The sequence below is a fragment of the Aquila chrysaetos genome, chromosome 17 (assembly GCF_900496995.4).
Source record: "Aquila chrysaetos chrysaetos chromosome 17, bAquChr1.4, whole genome shotgun sequence".
NCBI classification, from domain to species: domain Eukaryota; kingdom Metazoa; phylum Chordata; class Aves; order Accipitriformes; family Accipitridae; genus Aquila; species Aquila chrysaetos.
The window spans coordinates 29,459,715-29,478,013 of NC_044020.1; the positions used below are offsets into that span (position 1 = coordinate 29,459,715).

The following is an 18,299-nucleotide window of genomic DNA, read 5'->3' on the forward strand; positions in this document are numbered from 1 at the left end:
TGGAATTCTCTGGGTACCAGCTAACATAATCCAACTGAGCCACAGCCAGGATCAGCTCCATGAAGGCAAGTTAATACTGATCTGCTTTATTCTGTTTTCCCAAAACGAAGCCAGCTCTGCACTGCCGGAGGCCCCAGACTCATGAAGGAGGGAGCCTGGCAGTTCCACTCTCAAAACCTGCATGGGGTCTTGGCAGGGACTCCTCAGTACAGGTCACCTCAGAGGATGCACACGAGAGGGATGAGTGCAAGAGATGCAGAGAAAGACAGACAGCATCAAGGTGCAGAGAGGACCTGAAACAACAAAGAAACCCAGGGACAAAGGCTGCTACGTGCACGTGGGCAGTTGTCCCCACCGAATACATAAAACATGGCCAGAAGCAGCAGCCCAAACCACAGGAAAGCTCTCACTTCAACATACCAACCTCCCCACGTGCCACTTGATCACCTGTGCCTCCCTGAAAAGCATCACTCCCACTCAGCTGCACGGTCTGCCCTTGTACACCACAAGGGCTCGGCATGCTACGCAGTCAGGCAGCCCCGTCTGCGAGGAGCTCAACATCCAAAAGTAGAAAGACAGATAAAAAGCAGGATAGCAGGAAAGCAGTGAAAACAAGGGAGGCAACATATCCCCAGCCTCAGAGGGAACGAGCGGGAGCTCAGTCTGGCCCCATCCACCCAGCAGCAGCTCCGGCATGAGCACAACCAGCATTTGTGCAAACGCTGAGACACAGAGCATATACCAAACAAATATTCCTTAAGGGGGGAAAAAAGAAAAAGAAAGATGCATCAAGTAAGACTTTTGGGACAACTACTTTTGCTCCCGGGTTCATAGGCTTTAGCCTATTTTTAGTAAGATGTCTTTGCAGATGCCAAAATAACATCTCTCCCTCTCTGTACATACACAGCTGGACACGAACCTTTGCAGTCTGACAGGCAGCATCTGCATTCAGCTTCACAGATGTGAGTAACAACAGAAGTCTTGAGAGGAAGCCTTTTCTCTGGAAATCCAAACACAAGTATTAGTATGGTCCCAGTGCCAAGCAGACGGCCCATGTGAAGGTGGGACCCACAAGTGCAGAGTTAGAAAGTTCCTTCCTCACCACCAGCAGTACCTTCCTCCATCCTTTATTCCTATGTAGCACACCTGAAAAAACCCCAACGTGTGCAATTCTAACACTGTAACACAGAATTGCTCCTCTTCTCCAATATTAGCACACAGGACCACCTAAGAATCGGCGTTTCGCTCAGAAACTGCCTCTCCTCAGGATGTAAAGTCTATTTACATCCACCAGACCAACATGATCTCTGCACAGGCAGGAGAGGCAGCCAGACCATGTGGGCGCTTCTTTCCCATGGAGAAGCACCACTGCGCTCCCATGCTGACCTGCAGTCTGAAACTCCCGGGTGGCATCCATCCCTCCCCACTCCCAGCCTTGCAAGAAGCACGTGGCGTTGCAGACCCTCCAGAGCACCACAGTACTCCGACTGTTCAAGCCCAGAGTAAACTGGACTGTAAAATTACACCAGTCCACCTCTTGCCTCCACTGCTCTTTGACACCAGCACATCTCCCGGACCACGCACATTTTTGTACGCTTTTTCACAAGGCCTAAAAACCTCACTGGGAGAGCTGTGCCCACTCCAAACACACAAGCCAGCAAAGCCCCATGCCTCTGGGAGCCAACTCCGACTCCATCAGGGAATACCATCCCAGCCTCTGAGGCTGTCTTTAATGCCATCACTGCTGTGAAGTCCACCACACACCCACCCCAGTGCTGGGAAAAGGGGATGGGGGCCAGAGCCAGCCCCAGCAACATGTTCTCCTGCTGTCGTGGGGAGTGCCAAGCACCCCATTGACACCTGGGGCACCCACCAACCTCCAGCATTCCCCGACCCCCACAAGAGGCTCTGCAGCAAGAACAGGGCTGTCGCCCACCCACTCAAAGGCTGCCCCGACCAGATTGTTTTGCCCTGCTTCCCTCAACCCTGCCACACACTCCGTCACTGCGAAGCACAAGGAGGAAGCAGGCATTCCAGAACAGCACGCAAAATCCTGTCACACAGGCGAACCAGCTCCAGTTGGGCCCCCGTTAGCAGGGCGCGCAACCTGACCTCTCCCTCCTCCGCAGGGGGAGCATGCCGGCCCACAAGCACAGATTCATCCCAAGGAGGCCCACGTTTTGCTCAGCTACTTTACTTCATCTCCAGCACCCTTCTGCTTCCCTGTACCCACAGTCGTCTCCCATAAATCTGCCTCGTTTCTTGCAAACACCTACACAGTGAGCTGGGTGTACTGGCTTGTCTCAAAACTTCATCAAGCCTCATACAGGCGCAGCCAACTTTTAGAGGAGGATTCACTTTTCATTCTTCATAGTCTCAAAGCTATGCAACACGTTGAGTCTGTGCTGTAACCTCCTGTTTATCGCGGAATGAGTAACACAGTTTAATTTGGATTAGTATCACGTATGGTTTCTATCAGACCCTGGAGAACCTCTGGCTGCCCTCACACTTCTGTATAAACATCAACTAGATCCAGGCATGATGGTCTAGATACAAGAGGCAAAACCTCTGCCTCAAAGCTTTGCAGTACAAGCTAGATAAGAAGGATTAAGGAAATGACACCGCATAAATTACGGTGCTCTCAGTTTCCTTGTGTGCCTGCGGGGAGACTGCGGGCTGCGGTACAGAGGCCCCACGGCTCGGGGCAGCCCACGTAAGGAGCATGTCCTCCAAGATGGCCCGTGGAGGTACCCGAGGGTCACACACGCTTCGGCTGCGGAGGTCACTCTTCCTCTCCCCGGCTCTCAGGAGGGACCAACAGGACAGGGGATGCTGGCTCCAGCCAGGCAGCGGCAGAGCGACGTAGGCTTGCAAGACAGATAGCGGCCACACAGGGACGGCCAGCTAGCTGAGCACATCCAATCCAAAATTTCACAGCCTGGAAGGGTCTCTTTTGTTATTTTCACGTCAAGCGACGGTATTTTGGACTGTGCTGTTGTATCCTCGACCCTGTGATTTCTAACTCCTCAAGCCAGCAGGATGACCTGCTCTGCGGCAGCTGGCTCTGGAGGAGCTCTCGCCACCCAACAAGCCCACCTCTACCCCCACCAGCCCAGTCCCCCCCCCTACACCCCACGGGGGGCCTGTTTCCTTGCCTCTCACTTCCATGCCCAAAGACTTCAGCAGCAGAGACCTCGCCACCCCCTCCACACTGGGCGGGCAGTACCAGGATGTGCTCCTCCCTTCACCAACCATCTTGCTAACAGCTCGCCCAGACAAAAGGGACAACAGCAAAGGCACCTCTACTTGGGCCATCATTGGGTCTCCATCCCCATTAACCTCTCCCTTTCCAGAAAAACACGGGAAGTCAGACAATGCAAAGTTGAGGTCTCACTAGAAGCAAAAGCAGGACTTACATTGCCTCTAGCAGGTATTTCACGCACCACATTGTTATTCCTCGCTCTGCTTATGGCAAGTAACATCCTACCCACAAACGGCCCAACATCTTAGGGCAAAAAGAGACAGCAAACCCAACGAGGCTCAGAGGAAAGGTGGTGGGGTCCTGTTTCTTCCTTTTAACACCGAAAAACAGAGACAGCCCCCTCGTTTTGCTCCTAAATGCACACCCTGTGGGAGCTACATGAACACAGCTGGATCTAAGGAAGAGAAATGTTGTTCCTCACCACGTGCAACAGTAAAGCCAGGCCCTAATTACTGCAGCCATAGAAAAATGATACAGCACACTTAGTAAGAAGAGGAATTAACTGCAATATCACAGCCAAATTCCAATTTGGCATCAGCAGTCCAGCTGGACACGCCATCCCAAACAACTGGGTAGCCGATCCTAAATTATTGCCACATGTACCGGAGCTTCCCTACCCCCTTTAGTCCCTCCCCTCTGAAAGAGGCACTGCAATACATCAGTATATCAAGGCGAGACCCTACAGAAACATCATCTTGTTTCAGCTCCTTCTACATTTACAGACGCCTGACAGTAAGCTTAGCCTTGCCTAAACGTGGCAGACCTAACTCTGCAGCCTGTTATTTTTATGCCATGCCCCGAAGTGAATGGAGCAGTGTAAGGCACAGACACACACCAAGCACGACCTCACATATGTTTTGACAACTGCATTTTCATACCCGCGTTGGGATTCACTAGGAGCAAAGTGACTTTTCAGGACAGCGCAGGACAGCATGTCAAACAGTTTCTCTTCATGGAAACACAACAGGGCAAGACATTTGTTTCAAGAAACTCAAACACACAGTAACCACAATTTTTGCTCATCGTATCTCCGTGATATTTTCACTGATGAATGAATAAATTATCATTTACATCAAAGGCAAGATTTCCAGTTGGAGGTTATTTACTTTTGCCTCAATCACAGCAGCTCTGGCAAGCTAACTCAAGATACAGATGATGTACAAACCAAGCAGCAAGTGCTCGCATGCTGGGAACTGTTCAAACAGGAATAATTCAATCTTTTTGTAGCCTCACCCTGGCTAATTTGCCACAAGCGGTCTCTTTTCAGATGCTACATGAAACACAAGAAAAAAAATACAAGCTGGATTAAGCTGGTACGTTTACAATCAGCTTATCTACTGAAAGTTCAGGTCAGTTAGTTTTCTATGTAAAACAAATTAATTTTTTTCAGCTTCACAGGGTTAAAGGAACAAAAATTTATTGCAGTAACCAAACATTCCTCACCGGACAAGTGTGCAGCGATTACTTAACTAATGCAAATGATTTTCAGTCCGCATGTAAGGAATGTATGGGATAATTGTAGGGCACTCTCTTCCACCAGCATTTTACAAGTACTTTTTAGGTAGCTATGGAGACATTACAGCCTTTTTCATTTTGCTGTCATAACTAGACAGCTATTGATTTCTATGTAAAATTCCTTGGAAGAATGGGGAAGGAAGGGGGAGTTTTAAGTACCACAAGGTCTGAGAGTAAGAAGCTGAAGAAAATGGAAACAGATTTTCAGATGGAGATGGCAGCATGGAGGCTCCCTGCAGGAGGTAGCCTTGAACTCCAGGTCCTGCTTTAGTACTTCTGCAAGTAAGGAGGTAAAAATATACCACTATATAGCATGCAGGCAACAGAGGGGTAGCCTGCCACCCAGGTCCGAAAGGAAGAACGTTTCTAGCTGCCACTGTCATCGCCCTGCATAAAAGGAGGCACTCTTTGACAGCGTGCTGTGGTTTTGTTCTGATACAAAGCTCTCTGGAGACATGGTGGGACTCCATCCTTGCAATAATCATGCTAGTCTACAGGATGTTCCCCTCTCCCTTTAAGCAGTTAACATGGAAGCCTCATCCCCAGCAGGCCTTGCAGGTAATCAGTGCCTCCTCTCCACCCTCTGCAGGCATTACAGCCTTGCGATAGACTACGGGTTGAACAATCCTGCACTTTACCCTCCTTCCGACAACAGCTCGAGAGCTTGCTGTAAGCTGAGCAAATGCTGGTCCTCAGCAGCCGATTCTACCATGATGCCCAAAATGATTCCCAGAGAAATGCCTTTCACCATGACGACACCTTTGTGATCAAACACTTCTGTGTATGTGGATTTAAGACCATGCATCACAACAAGCGAGTCTGAAACCCGAGATACCGTCCTGGGAAACACTGTGTCGCACAGATAAGGACGCGCAAATAATTATGGATTTAGGTCCCATTCAGAAACTCCCTCAGTAATGAGAGCAACAGATCAGGCTCTTAACAGATTTTTCCCTTTGGATAAAACAGAAAGGAAAGCCTGTTTGACCAAAACATTTTTCTTAAATTCACCTTAGACCCAGTCACAACAATGGAGCCAGAGCCTGCAGAATTATCTCTATCACCAAGCTGCAGGAAGTTTACCAGCACCACCCTGAAAACAAATGTCAATCTTTTCATCTCCACATTGCATTTAAAGCCTCACAGCTGTTCACCGAAAGGACATTCTCAAGCAATACCGCATACGGAGGGAGAGCAAGCAAGATGCTGCTACTGCAGAAGCGTTTGCACCTATGACAGACCCATTACTGCTCCTTTCGCATAATGCCCGCCCATCCGTCTACCCAACCACATCATCCCCACTGCTTCGTTAATTCGTGTGAAGGCTTGAAAGGGGGGAAGGATTAATCATCCTTTAAGCTCCCCAAGAAGCCAGCTGAGGAGTGCCACCACCGCCCTCGGGGTGTACGGGTGCCACCAGCCGCCGTGGGTGGAAGCGCTCGGTCTAGACAGCGCACAGACTCTTTCACTGCTCTCAGCGACAGCCCGATCGGCCCACATTCACAACGCCCCAGTCACAGCTTTGCAACACGCTTCTGTGGCTGGTGCTACTAGCCAGTGGCCAGCAAGGCCGTCCAGCCTCGGTGCCCACCAGCGCAGGGCTGCCCCGCGAGCAGGGCAAGCCAGCCAGAGGGGCAACGCCACACGGCGGCCTCGGGACTCGCCCCATCCCACAGCCAGCCGCTCCCAGATGTTTCTGCCACCCCAACACCACCAGCAGCATCCCAGTTTCGCAGCAGTACCATGAATCCGGTCTCACGCCCCACCAGGCGCCAGAGGCACGCCACGCGATTGCAGCATCCCCATGCCGCAGGGCACAGCCCGGCCTCAGCCGCTGCTGCTGGATGCCCACACGCCTCCCCTGGGGCACCAGGCTGGGAGGGGGCCGCATCCGTACCCCTGACCCAGCAGCACTCCTCCCGCTCACTCGGAGAGCGGAGCCATGCTGCGCACACCTCCCTGGGGTCCGCCACCGAAACGGGCTGCAGCCCTCCCAGGCACGGGCGGCGGGACAAGATGTGCGCTCCCCCACAGTGTCCAAATTCCCAGTAGTGCTGCACGTCCCGAGGATACCCCAAAAAAACAAGTTTCTGTCCAGCACCATCAGAGGTTGCAGTGGTCCTGCCCAGCACTATGCACAAGGTCCACCACCAGCTCCAGGATGAGTGAGGACACATCTGACAGGATACTTCTGTTTAGGACCTGTTAATTAGATGTTTCACATCCAAGGGAAGGTGTAGACCAAGGTAAGCCACTATCTGCTCTTTTTGGAGGAGGAGAAGGAAAAAAAAAAAAAAAAAAAAACACCAACCAAACAACCCCCCCCAAACAAACAAAACCCACAAAATGTAGAAAAAAATCCCAGCCTAAGACAAGAAATTCTTCTTTATTGAAATAAGAAAGACAAGTTCTTAGAGACAAATTAATATGCATTTCTGAACCTTCCCCTGATGTTTCCTTTACAAATATAACAAATTAAAAGTGCTGTCACAAGTTAAATGAGCTTCAGTTAAGTAGAGGAAAAAAATGCTGATGGCTCTAAGATCCAACTGACAAGCCTTTTCAGGTCTGCTCTGAACCAAAACCGAGTTCCCAGAGACTTAAATTAAGAGTAAAGAAACAGTCTCTTTTGCTTAATCCTGTTTTGGAAGCAGGACAGAGGATGCTACAACAAAGCTGGCACCTGAACCCACCAGGAGGCATCCAGCTACCATATGCCTTTCCTGGAGATTAGTTGCTCAACACACCCACCTCTTCTCGAAGACCTTTGCTCCACTGTGCGTACAGCTGTGGGCAGGAATTGGGAACACTCAGTGTGCCTTGGCTGCTCCAACACGTCCTTATACCCCTCCCTCTATGTAAGCCACTAACCCACTGAAGTTGTCTATAATCACACCCCGTTCGAGGAGAACAGCCGTTTGAACTTGGATCTTGAGAGAAGCCACAAAGGACGGCTACTTCAGCCTGCAGCTGCAATGTGAAGGTCCCCCCCTCGCCGCACAGAGGTCCCCAGGAGGTAGGTTACACAAAGCACTTGTCAGCTGTGGTGTGGGGCACCTTGCGTTTTCAGTGTACCAGCATTTTGGGGAGGATGAAGTTTTTGTCTGGTTCTTAAAAAAAGGAGCTTGATGTACCACCCCACGCCCTGCCATTTGTCTATCAGAGATGCTTCCAGTGCAAGACAGTGAGAAAAAAGGCCCCAGGTGAGCAGCAAAGGGAGCACAGCCATCAGACCACCACCTCCCACTGTAAAGTGCGTTTCCCAGCTTGGACATTTGGATAGGGAAACCTATGCAGGTCCCAGCACCAGGAACGCTCCCTGCTCCCACGCAGCCACAGCCTCATACACACCCTGGCCTTCACCTTCGCCTCCCCTGCATCCTGCACACAGCAGCTCTCAGAGGCAGCACACTCCCATTGCTCCCCTGGGATGGACAAAGATGAACCTACACTACATTTTAGTGGATTTATAAACCTAAACCAGGGCGGTAAGGAGATGCTTCAAATCCACAAGAAAAACTTCCAAAATAAGGCAAAACAACACAATCACACGGTGGACATCTAATACCCATTCATACTCAAGCTGAGGAGATCCCAATAGTCTACACAGTCCCTCTCCTTGCCAACACCTTGTCTCCACAGGACTTCTTCCATATGAGTAAACTACCTGATCCAAGCCTAGGGGAAAACAGATTCTGGCAGTCTCCATATGGCAAGACTGATTTTTACAAACACACACCAGCTGTGTCCTTGCTAAGCTGTATAGAACCCAAGACCACAAGTGCTACAACCGCGTGGGATAATAACTATTTTCAGAAACACAGCAACAGCTCAGCACTTTTTTTACAATTAAGATACTCTTCCTCACCTGCTCTTCAAGGCAGACATTCATTATCAGCATTACACCCTGCAGAATCTTAATTTGATCCTACAGACCCCTTCATGTGCCAATCTCATGACATCCAAAAACAGGGAGACCAGCCTCTAAAGGGCCTGTGTGTTCTTTTCCCCATCCCTAGCACTCCCTATGATCTGGGCTAGTCTAAATAGCTAACCTCCTTCAACAGGGCTTACACTTTTCCCATGTTTTGCAAAGGCTGTATTTCTGTCTAAGCTTCATACATAGCTATAGCTAGTGAGTACATATGCTTCAGAGAGAAAATATCAAGTCAAGACTTCAGTAGAACACCTACCTAGACTTCCTGGATTATTCTGGATCCTTTGAATGGACTTCAAGTTCCCTGAACTGAGTAGGTAATCAGAAATTAAATTTTGCTCAGATGAAGACCCATGCTGTGGAAAGACACTCAGCAGCGCAGAACACACAATCTAAGCACACCCTCAAAGCGTCTGACGTACCGCAAGAACCTCCAATGAAGCTCTGTGCGCGTATCAACCACGCTCCTCCTGCACTCTACCTGCAGTGTCCCTGGGACAGCAGGTAGCCAGCAGTAAACCACAGGCCACAAAAACTACTGTGAACAGCACACAGCCTGCAAGCCATGGCTTGGTCACTCCTTTAAGCGCAAGTGAGATCATAAAGCTTAACCACACCTTACCGCTGCAGAGAGAGAAACCAGCTCTGACATTTTTGCCAAACTCTGCATCGAGCGGCAAAGGCCAACAAAACAGCCTCTGAGACTCTCACCGAACCATTCTTCTTTACAGCAAGTAAAGACATCATTTTTAAGGACCTTGCTTCTGAATTTTAGAACTTGGTCTGAAATCCTTAGGACTCACACCGCGCTAGGCTGAACCTTCAGCCCGTGAATGCCCAACCATGAAGCTGGGAGAGAACCAGACTCCCATGACCATGCCTGCTGACGGAGCACACGGACAGCTGTGTGCACAGCTGCCACAGCATCAACAAAAGGAACCGCCCTTCCTCATCCCCCATCCAGATCCTGGTGCTGGTCTGGTAAACGCATATGTGTTCCTGTTTCTGTCATTCATAAAAGAGCACTATGGGGCAAAGATTTGAAAATGAGGAGGTTGGGGGGTTGTTTGGCAGTTTGTCTGTTTTTACAGTAGTAAAGCTATTTTGTTACCAACTAAAAATTGTGTACATTTTATCTCCCTTCGACCACTGCAGTGCCCATGAACTATTTGGGGTTATATTCTACATTCATATATTTTTCCCTAGATTTCTGTTTCAGAATTGATCAGTCTGAGAAAAGGCATGCAAGATCAAATCATTATAATTTCCTCTTGTTTTGATGCATGCATTACAGAGGAAGAAAATAAAGTTGTTCTCCCAAATCCGTCACATTTGGAGCCAAGAGAATTCTTTGATTTAAAATGTGCTGATTCACGCTAGTGGTTATCAGATTTTTCGGGTCCAAGACATAATTAGACAGCTGTCTTTGACAGCACAAAGATTCTCCAGTTTAGAGTTCAGATGCTGAAACAGCCGGCTCAAGTTTTAGCCTTAAGTTTTCCACTAGTATTTAGGAAAAAGTCTAGAAAGAAAGGTACAAGTACAAATCAACATTTGGATCAGTGTACTTGATCTTGGAGCCTTTTGTTCACAGGTGGCATTCGAAGGGATTTTATTCACGCAAGAGTTACAACACTGTGCCCTACTGGAAGTGTGATTACCATCAAGACGTATGCAAATAGCTGCTTAAAGTCATACTTTTTGTTATTTCTATCTTACCTCAAACACCACAAGCCAGAGACTGCTTAAATGGCCTCTGGTCCTGGTTCTTTGACACAACCTGCACTGTTTAATGATGCAGAATGGCAGAAGGGAAAGTGAGCATCCTTACCTTAACACAAACTGCGACACAGGTTTCCAGCCCAGCGCTGGACAGGAGATCTAATCTCTCTGCCTAAGTATTCTCGTGATAAGGGGGAACCAGGCTTTTGCATCTCCCAGTGGTTTTAGCAAGATTCAGACTCGCACCATGCTTTTGAAGAAAGAGGAGAACGATTCTGGTCTTCACCAGCAGCCATTCCTCACGGTCCTGAGATGACATGCAGAAGAAGATGCAACATGCAAGGCACGAGGGTGGAATTTAACAGCATTCCCCCAAGACAGCACCTCTAACGAAGAGCGCTCTGATGAAGCATTAGCTCTGTCAGCCCAGAGGGGCCAAGCACTCAACAGCAAGAGAGCACGGGACTCCCACCCAGGAGATATGTCGGGTTTGCGAGGCCATACTGCACAGCCTAAGCTCTTCCCAAGTTCTCCACCTGCCTCCCCGTTAATGATGAAGATGGCCCAGGCAGGGGCAAGGAGAAGAAAGGCTACAGCTATGACTGGGTGCAAGACCTGTATCTAAATATATTTCCACTGATGAAAGAAATCAGTTCTTTACATAATTGGTTTATCTTGGCCTTTTGACAGAAACAGAAGCACAGCCGCTGGAAAAAGGATAAAGTTTTAACCCACCACACTTTCCTTGTGTACAGCAGAAGTCACAGAGGAACAAAGTGGCCTGGAAGCTAAAGGATATCAGGAAATCATATATGCCCATAGCAAGGGCAATACACATCACAGGCAAGCAACTGCGAATCCAGTCTGATGACTGAATTATTAACGGAAAATTCCAACCTTTAAGCAGAAATAAAGTACTATCTTGGCAGCAAACGCTACTAGAAAAATAACACACAACCACTATCCTTAGTCTGAGCTGAACCAACACACAGGTCACTTTGTGAGAGAGAGGTGGGGAAAAAAAGAGGGAAAAAATGGATGCATCATTCCCTGCATCTCGAGGTGTGTTCGCAGCTGAGCACCCTCGCTAGGGCACTCAAAACAAGGAGAGATCCAAAGCAAGGATCCCACCAGAAAACTAAAGAGATAGATGTTATAACTTAGCGTGATCATCTGCTAAAGTTGCCTGAAGTTGGAAATGTGCAACAACTGCAGTTAATAACCCCATGGCAAGAGAAACACTGTCTTCCAAAGGAAGGACCAAGCTTTAACTCTGGATTGGATGCTGACTTTTCCAAACATGGGGCAAGAGATGTAATCTCTCAGGAATAACACAGAGCCTTTCCTACGTTACGCAAAGATTAATGCCTGTAAATCTGCCACCTTCAAAGAGCTATTTGAACAGTAAACTTCACTGATTTCTGAAGCTGTCATTAAATGGCCACCCTTTCTCCATTCACAGATCACCTGTTCAGCAGCCAACTTTTCATCACTAACAGTCAAGTTTCCTACCAAGATACAGGGAAGGTTGATGCCCTAGTCCTACTCAAACTAAAAAAAGTCCGCACAAATGCAAAGACTGACAAACAAGAGACCTAGGCACAGTACATCTGCTAAGCAGACACTGCAACACACCAGTTAGGCTCTGGGGACACAAAGAAATTTACAGTATGGCAAGTCAGGGTAGGAATTTATACGTGATGCTAAATAAATGTTACATAAATGCCTGGGTATAAACACCAGCAGTAAACACAAGGCAAGGCAATGTAGTTTACCTCTCCTGGGCTGGATCCAAGAGTGAAGTCGCTAATGGGATGACTAATGGGATCTCACAATTACAAATGGGGGAGGGGAGCCACTATTCAGCCTAAGTACAGGAAGGTACTAAGTGGTTTTATTTATGAAGATATTAAGTGGTTTTATGTATTCTTAATGCACAGCTGTATGCACAAACTCCACAGAGGAAGAGTGAACACAACACACATCTGAACCTCCCAATAAACCTGTTCCTTGCATTTATAAATTTACAGATGTGGCTTGGACAGACAGAAATAGGTCAGATCATAATTGTACAGCTTTAAAGAAGCAACATAACTTGAGTTTTGCTTTGAAGCCTGAGAATAACAAAGGTAAGTATGAGAAGAAGCTGTCTCAGGTATACCAACCTAACTTGTGTACTGCCACATACAAGCCGAGGCAGACGTTACCAGCACGGGCTGGGGCTTTACTGACCACCTCTAACACCACAAGAATTTCCAGAATGCTCTATTACCTCCCTAAATCCTGCCTAGTATTTGGGCTCTTACTTTATCTGTTGAAAACTACTGCAAACCAGTGGACTCCCCAGTCACAGGCATTCATTTTTTTGTGCTCCTCTTGCCCCACTACAGGAGTCAGGGATACATTTTTGGACCATCTGTACTGGATCTGTGATCTGACGACCTCTGCGCTCCCCCCGCCTCCACAGAAAACACATAATGCAAAGCACAACAAAGGAAATCAGTCAGTTATTCAAACTAGTTTACAGCAACACTATCTGGTCCCGAGTAAGCCAAAGGTATATTTTGATGCAATCACGCCACTGTCAAGAAAGTGACTAAACCTTCTTTGGTTTTAAACCTCTTCAGGGGAAGGATTTTCACTTCATAGTTGAAACTACTCCTTGAAGCGGTGAAAGAAACATCACAGAAACCCCATTTGGATGGACTCAAGAGACACAAAACCTCCTGAAGCATGCTGTACCATACGCCTCGTAACACGCAGCACTGCCTGTCCTCAGGCCATCCAGGCCTGACCAGTGAGCAGGGACCAGACTTTGTCCTCCTCAACACCAGCGAGCAATGGGACCAGACAGGCTGGCAGCACCACCTGGGAACCTCAGTCTCCTGGGAATGAGTGTAATTTCAGGAATGTTAACAATTATCCTCACGTTGACACAGGTCACAAGCAAAGTCTCCCCACACACCTCCACAGACATTTTCATCAGGACTCCATTCCTTCCTGCAATGTGTTTTACACCGCATAGGCAGTGCAACGCAAAATGGAAACAGGACTTGCATCTAAGTAGGGGGAAAAAAAGATGACATTCACCACAGCTATCTGCCCCATGTGACAACCCTCATTTCAAGGCGCTCGCTCCACCCTGCGTTTCAGGGACAAGTGGAAATGTTACTCACCAATTTTTTTCCAGGGCACGGATCTGCTGCAGACACATGTGGACAGGACACAGCAACTTAAATATTCTTCAGCAGAACTCTTAAACCCACAATGGATCCAGCAAACATGAAAACCCAGGGCAAAACTCACCAAAGCTGAAGAAGCGCTTGAATCTGGACCCATGTGTCTGGACTCAGGCTCTTGCCCTTATCTCACTTGAGAGGGTTACAGGGGCTGCTGAATACCTAACAGCACCTTGCTCAAAGGCAGCGTGCCTCAAAGCAGGAGCAACACTGCTGAAGAGGGAACCCGTTCCTAAGGGCCCCCACTCCACAGCCAGGCAAACAGGTAGAGCTCCACTGCCTTCGGGGAGGAGAGAAACATCAACTTCATACTCCAAGCACGAGAACACCGACCTTAATTTACGAGCAACGCAGCACGCCATTGACAGTCATTCTAACCGGCAAACCGAACAACTCCCTCTGCTTCCAGGAGTTCATCTAACTCATACAGCTTTCCAAGAAACTCTGCTAAATCCCATTGTCAAAAGTCCCCCGGGATGGGTACTAAGCCAAACTAGGGAGCACTTCAGCTCTTAATTTCTTACTGATGTGAGGAAGTTAAGAGGCCAAAATCCATGCTGCATTTGGAAATGAGAGTTTAAGCAGACTTCAGTTTTCCTAGTTTCCAGGATGCCTCTCAAACCAACCTGCCATGCTGCCTCACTGCATGCACTGGTTTTACTGAAACCCATACTCATGGTTTTTATTATAATTACAAGTCCCTTTTGTCCTTCACAAACGTAAATCCTCAAGCTATGGCTACTACCTTTAATGGAAGCAATAAATTTGGAGTTGGCACACTGAAACATCTTCCTCTCAGATACTCAATCATGTGAGCACAGAGAATATTCTCACTCAGTGACCCATTCTTGCCGTTTACTTTTTGGAACGCAGAGACACTCGTATTGCTCAATCGTGCTGCCACTGCAATACATACCAGAGCTTACGCATTGTGCTGCTGGTAGTATCTGTGCTTGGGCCAAAATAAGGAGAGACAGCAGAGTCTCTGAAGGCTCAGACACAGCCAAGCCCGAGTTCTGAACCCTTCATCTGCGTTTTTGCACGAGATGGGCCGCACTGCACTTCCATGAGAGAGCCCACACGTGTTTTTACACCACAGCGAAGCGTTTAACACTGAAGCTTACTTTTCCCCCCACAAAAATAACTGCATAGGTGTAAAGCACCTTTTTACTGCTACAGCTGTACCTCAGCCAGGGCGTGAGCTAGCACAGCTATTTCAGTTTTTAGAAGTCACAGACCTAAATGAAACACATGTAAAAGAAATAATTACAGGATGTACGAACCCCAAGCCTTAAATCAAAACATGTTTGTTAGTTCAAGATAAAACTCACAACTGAAGTTTCACGGTACTTGTAGCTGAAGTGTCCTACTAAAGCCCGAAAAGATTAAGCCGGAGCCTACCTCTCCCCAAAACTCCCCTAAAAACGATGTCGGTGCCAGCACGTAAATACGTTACAGAAGATCAGGAGCCAATTACCGACGTTCCCTCTGAAACCGTTCTCGTTCCCCCTTCCAGCTAGGATGCAGCAAACGCAGCACGGGAACACCTAAACGTAGCCTGAGGACAGAGGGCCGGCTGGCTTTTGGGAGGGAGGGAGGGAGGGAGGGAGGGAGGCGGGGGGGGGAGCCCCTCCTCGCACCCCCGCCTCCACCCCGAGAGCCGCCCGCTCCCCGCACGGTGCACGGCCGCTGCGGGGGACGGGCGCCGGGCTCACGGCGGGCTCCCAGCCCACGCGGGGGGCGCGCTGTGGCGGCCGTTTCCCGCCCTCCAGGCGGGGCGGGAGGAGCCCGGCCCGCTGCGGCCCGCACGGCGCGGCGGGGCCGTCGGTGCGCGCTGCCGCCGCCCGCGCCAGGCAGCCGCGGGGAAGGGCACGGCGGGGGCTCGGCCCGCCGGGACGCGAAGTTGCCGCGGTCGGGCTCGGTTCGGTTTACGGCCGAGCGGGGCCGGGTCCCGGGAGCTCCGCGGCGCGCCCCTTACCTGCGCCTCAAACGCCACGGCGGCCGCGCCTCCGCCGGCTCCGGGGCAGCCCCCGCCGCCGCCCGGTCCGCTCCGCTCCGCGCCGCGCCGCTCCGCCCGCCCCGTCCCGGCCGGCCCCGCCCGCGCCCCGCCCCGCACCGCCCGCGCCCGCGCCTCGCACACGGCGGCCGGGACCCAGCGGGGCCGCGCCGGGCCGGGCCGGGCCGCGCCGGGCGCTCGCCTCGCTCCCCGCCCCGGGGCCGGGCCTCCCCGACGGGGCGGGCGGCAGCGCCGGGCCGGGCCGGCGCCCTGATTGGGCTCGACGGCAGTCACTCGGCGCCGCCGCCGGAGGGGCGGAGCGGGCTCGGCGCCGGGGCCCGGGCCGGAGCCCCCCGCCCCCGCCTCAGCCTCGGGCCTGCCCACCGCGGGGCGCCTCGCCCGACGGGAGCCTGCGGAGGCACCGCCCGCCGCCCCGGCCGGGGCCCGAGGCGGGGTGAGGGGCAGGGCAGGGCCGGCCTCCCTCCCGCCTGGGGCGGAGGGGGGGCTCCGGGCCGCCTGCGAGCCCCCGAGTTCCCTGCGCCCCGGCGGGGCTTCCCGTCCGCCCCGCCCCGCGGCCGCGGCGCTCCCCCCGCCCGCCTTCGCGCCTCACGATCCGGCCCTCGGCCGACGGTTCCACCCCCGGGCCCTGACAGAGCCTGTGGAATCCCCCCCCACCCCTCCGTGGGACGGGGAGGAGGGCTGGCCGCCGCTCCCCCAGGAGCAGGCCGGCTCCCGCCGCTCCCCCAAGAGCAGGCCGGCTCCCGCCGCTGGAAGGAGGCAGCCCGCCGACCGCCGGCGGGACGGGCGCGCTCCGTCGGCCGCCTCGCGTCCCCCCCCGAAAACCAGGCAAGGCTTTGCCTCGGCACGGCAGAATGGTCGGCAGAGGCCTGAGAGAGTGCTCCTTCGGGAGCGGGGGGGGCTCGGCTTGGCGGCCGGGGCCGGCCGACGAGCCCCTAGTTTGGCTTCGAGTTGACCCCAACCTTTTGTATTGCACAGCTCTTCCTCCCGTCCCCTCTCCAAAGGCCGGGTTAGACAAAACTCTTAATGCAACGTTTTTCTGTGTGGAAAAAATGATTCGGCTGCGCTTCATTTCAGACCGTAACTTCTGAAAAAGCGGAGGTTTCCATTCAAAAGCACGTTGAAAGTAAGCATTTTGAATTCTCAATGAAAATGGGCAGGTACCATTTGCTGTTTTAAGGATAGTTTGCAAAGAGCAGAAGTCGATTCAAAACTCTTTTTTCTGGCAAGTGACCAGCCTGTCGTGTTGGCCGCATACACAGCTGTAGTGTGTCTCAGGTTAAACAGTTTTACACTACAAGAAAATTCCATGCAGCCATGCAATTAAGAGCACCTGGTTTTCTTTGGTGTCTGCTGTTTCTAGTACTTCTGTTTCAAAGCTCTGGTGACTAACTATGCTTTTTGATGCTGTAGCATCAGTTTCTACAATTGGTCTTTTTGCCCATTTTCTCTAATCCTCATCAAATCTCGAGCAAGTGTTACCGGTTTGCTGTCAGCCGATGGGTCAGTGCTAGCACCGGGCTGAATCACAGGGCTCCTGCGTCCAGCGCAAGCGTCCCTCCTGAAGCGGCTGGAGTTGGACTCACCCTATAACGAGCGCTTGGAACAAATACTGATCCCTGCTGAAGGTTGATATTCATCTGCCTTTGTTTTCTGAATTGACCATTCTGTTGATTCCTTTTTTTACACTTTAATTAATTTTTAATTCAGAAAGTGAAGATTCTTACTAAAGAACCTAATGCAGAAGGACTTCGTTAGTCAGCATAGTGTATGAGGGAGATCTCTCTGAAAACAAATCCGAGCGGACAGAACATTGCAAACAACTGTTTGAATTCTTTCATCAAAGAAAATACCTTTGCAAGTTAAGACAGATCTCTGATAAGGCTTTCTGGCTTGCTTATCTCTCATCTCCCAAAATAGCTTAGCCCTTTTTGCTCCAGGCTGGTTTGCAAGGGAAGGTTGATTTCCTCCACCTTTGTGAAAATGCAGCAGCCTCTGAGAAGGCAAACATCTCGCTCGCCCCTCCCGTGAAGGCCGCAGGAGGTTACAACGAGCAAGAGTATTTTCCAGCATTCTTCACTGCTTGAGGAGGCAAAGGGAAAAAGCTATTCCCTCACTTTGCAACGGCAACACGTACCATCTCCGTGGTTACAAATCAATAAATGGCATTAAGCCTAGTATTTCAAGAGCTGTCAGAGGCATTTTGAAGGCACAGCACATGCTGTCTTATGTGATCTTCTTTGGGTGATACTTTGAGTCTCTGCACGTTCGCGGTGTGGTACAACTACAGACATGGTGTTGCAGCGCAGTTATTTTTCAGCTGGATCAGTGGGGTGAGCAGACACGCTCCAAGCCTCCGAGATCACTGGCACAAAGCGGGTGTCTGGGTGTCAGGGGTGGGGGCACGAGCAGGACCATGCCTCCCGCTGGCAGTGACTCTCAGATGAAGCCCCTTGCAAAACAGCAATGAATAACACTCCTATTAAATCTGCTGTGCATCTATTCTGTGGTTTTGCCAGTGCCTCAGTGCCGAGTGATAAACATAGTGCGGTTTTTAATGCAGTTATCCTTACTACATTCTCACAAATGTTACTGTCTCATTTTATATAG

General features: G+C 50.5%; 1 protein-coding gene across 1 annotated transcript in view; it reads right to left on the minus strand.

Annotated features, from left to right (window-relative positions):
* PPFIBP1 (PPFIA binding protein 1) overlaps positions 1-15,776 on the minus strand; it is a 117,704-nt gene extending 101,928 nt beyond the window's left edge. The window contains exon 1 of the mRNA XM_030041559.2: positions 15,654-15,776. The gene's annotated coding sequence lies outside the window, so the exon portion shown is untranslated. The remainder of the gene's footprint in view (positions 1-15,653) is intronic.
* Between the last annotated feature and the right edge of the window lie 2,523 nt (positions 15,777-18,299).